This window comes from Penaeus chinensis, chromosome 6, assembly GCF_019202785.1.
Source record: "Penaeus chinensis breed Huanghai No. 1 chromosome 6, ASM1920278v2, whole genome shotgun sequence".
Taxonomy (NCBI): Eukaryota; Metazoa; Arthropoda; class Malacostraca; order Decapoda; family Penaeidae; genus Penaeus; species Penaeus chinensis.
The window spans coordinates 2,578,254-2,580,753 of NC_061824.1; the positions used below are offsets into that span (position 1 = coordinate 2,578,254).

Below are 2,500 nucleotides of genomic sequence, written 5' to 3' on the forward strand. Positions count from 1 at the left end.
GTAACAACATTTTCTGGTCCTGTTTTTTTTAATATCACTTTTTCCTTAAGCCTTGTTGTCACTTTCTTTGGTATATAATGTTTTATCATTATTATGACTATTTTTCCTGTTGTGTTCCTTCATCTTTGGTTGTAAAGGAGGAAATTGTAAATGCTAATTTGCATAAATTGTAGTTATTTGTTATCACTGAAGTATAAATGAAGGCATTGGTTGGAAAGCTCTTGTCCTGTTTTTATTTTTTCTAAATTAAAGTTTGTGAGAGGAAATTTGGAAAGAAAAGAACTTTGTTATGAAAAAGGAAAATTTTTAAGGGAAAAATGATAGAAGAAAAAGAACACAGTTTTTTAAGGAGTGCCTCTCTGTAACTTTTGTTTTCTTTTTCTTTTTTTTTATTTATTTTTGTTTTTTTTAATTGCTTCTTATGCAGCCAACACCTATGAAAATACAAAGTGCTTCCTTATTTTTTTATTTTTCTCTTTGTTATTTTTATTTTTTTGTGTTGAGGAAAGGCAGTTTTAGAGGTAATAACACAAATTGACCTTGGTAGCCAAATGTACAAATGTGAATATTGTTTTTATAGAAATTCTTTTAAATGTGATTGGAATATAAGCCTTACTTATTTTTTATTTTGCATCTTCACCTTTTTTTTTATGTCAACAAATATTTTTGAAAAAGGCAGTAGCTGTGCTTATATTACCTATAAAATTGTGAAATCTATATCAACTGAATGTTTATGTATTGTTTTAACACTAAAAAATTAGTAAAAAAATGGAAAAGTAAACTCTGAATATCTTTAGAACGATTATTAGTTAAGAATGAATAATTATTTCATTATACGTGATGTGATTGAAAACGGCAAACAAAAAAACAAACAAAAAAAAACAAAAAACAAAAAATCAAGTGAAAAGATAAGAATGGCAATGGATATTGATTGTGAAAGTGAAGATTCGTATTCTTTCTAATTTTCACCCCTTTTTTTTTTTCCCTTTCCGCATGTTAATTTTCTCAATATTTAATCTCGCTCGTAAGAAGAGGAAATGTGTTGGTTGCTTTCTTAGCTCATTTCTTTCATAATAAATGGATTCAGGCAGAGAGGAAATCAGAGTTAGCTTTTGTTTGAATCATTGTTTCCCTGCATGATTTGAGAAGTACAACCACAAGCATTTTGGGTCATGCGTTAGAGTTGCATTTTTCACGAATGTGTCAAAAGGTTTCGATGTCCAGAGTTGCTATGGTTGTGTAAAGCCTTATGTTATGTCTTGTTTATGTTGAGAAAGGAAGGCTGCTCCATAGTGTCCAGGACCAATGTGTTATTATTATTGATTTTATTTTTTTGTTATTATTAGTATTATTATTGTTACTTTTTTTGGTTTTTTTTCTTGGGGGATGCTTCTTGAACTAATGGGAAATTCATGTACTCATGGATACAGCTTTTAGTTTTACAAATAACGTGTTTCTCGGTGAAATATGTAATTTTGCTTTTATTTATTGATTCAGATATTTTATGGAGTAGGAGCACGTCATGTTATTTTATTTGAATTGTCAGAAGATTAGGTTAATTTTTTGTATGTAATATAGTTCCAATGCCACTTCAAGAGACGTGTGTAGGGTGGACATTGCTCGGCTGTTTTCCTGTTAGATTCCATCTTGCATCTTGATTTGGTAACAAATATTTATCAGTTGTTAATAATTTTGTCCTAACTTCCCCCCCCCCCTCCTCTCTCTCTCTCTCTCTCTCTCTCTCTCTCTCTCTCTCTCTCTCTCTCTCTCTCTCTCTCTCTCTCTCTCTCTCTCTCTCTCTCTCTCTCTCTCTCTCTCTCTCTCTCTCTCTCTCTCTCTTTCTCTCTCTCTCTCTCTCACTCATTTTTGTTTTGGCTTCGTTGAAAAGGACAATTTCAACAGAGAAAGACTGAAGTGTTTTAGTGATTTGTATTGTACGTACGATGTAGTGGATTCACAAAATTGGGGAAACAATGAAGGAGTCTTTGTGTCGAAGCACGAGCCATTCGAAGCAAATCACCTGTTACAAGAGAATGAGATTGTATCTTCCTTTGTGTTTTACTGCGGTTTCTGGTCACAAACAGTTTGCATACATTTTGTTAGAGTTGATGTTAGACTCTGTCACTACTACTAGAATCTGGTTACTAGAATTGTTTTTCATATTGTAGTTTGTATGTTATTCTTAGTACCTAATGATGCTCAATGTTAATGATGAAAGTGTAAGAAAACTACAGTTATTGAATATAGTAAATTTTACAAAGCAAACATACAGTCGGTTTCCTTTTTGTAAGTATTATGCCATGGGTGGATGAAATTATGGTAATATTATGGTAATATAATATTAATAATTCTGTTAACATGAATTAACAAAAGGTATTACTGTCTTTTTTTTTCTCCATTTTTTTGTGAGAAAAGGTTGGTTAGATTTTCAAACACAATAGTACTGCATTACTATTATTTTCTAATGAAATGTCTCTTGCATTGTGAATATTAATGCAGT

The 2,500-nt window shown here is 31.2% G+C and overlaps 1 protein-coding gene across 1 annotated transcript in view; it reads left to right on the top strand.

Annotated features, from left to right (window-relative positions):
• LOC125026425 (UBA-like domain-containing protein 2-B) overlaps nucleotides 1–2,500 on the top strand; it is a 64,367-nt gene that overhangs the window by 61,117 nt on the left and 750 nt on the right. The window contains exon 5 of the mRNA XM_047614868.1: nucleotides 1–2,500. This exon is cut by the window's left edge and continues 723 nt beyond it; it is cut by the window's right edge and continues 750 nt beyond it. The gene's annotated coding sequence lies outside the window, so the exon portion shown is untranslated.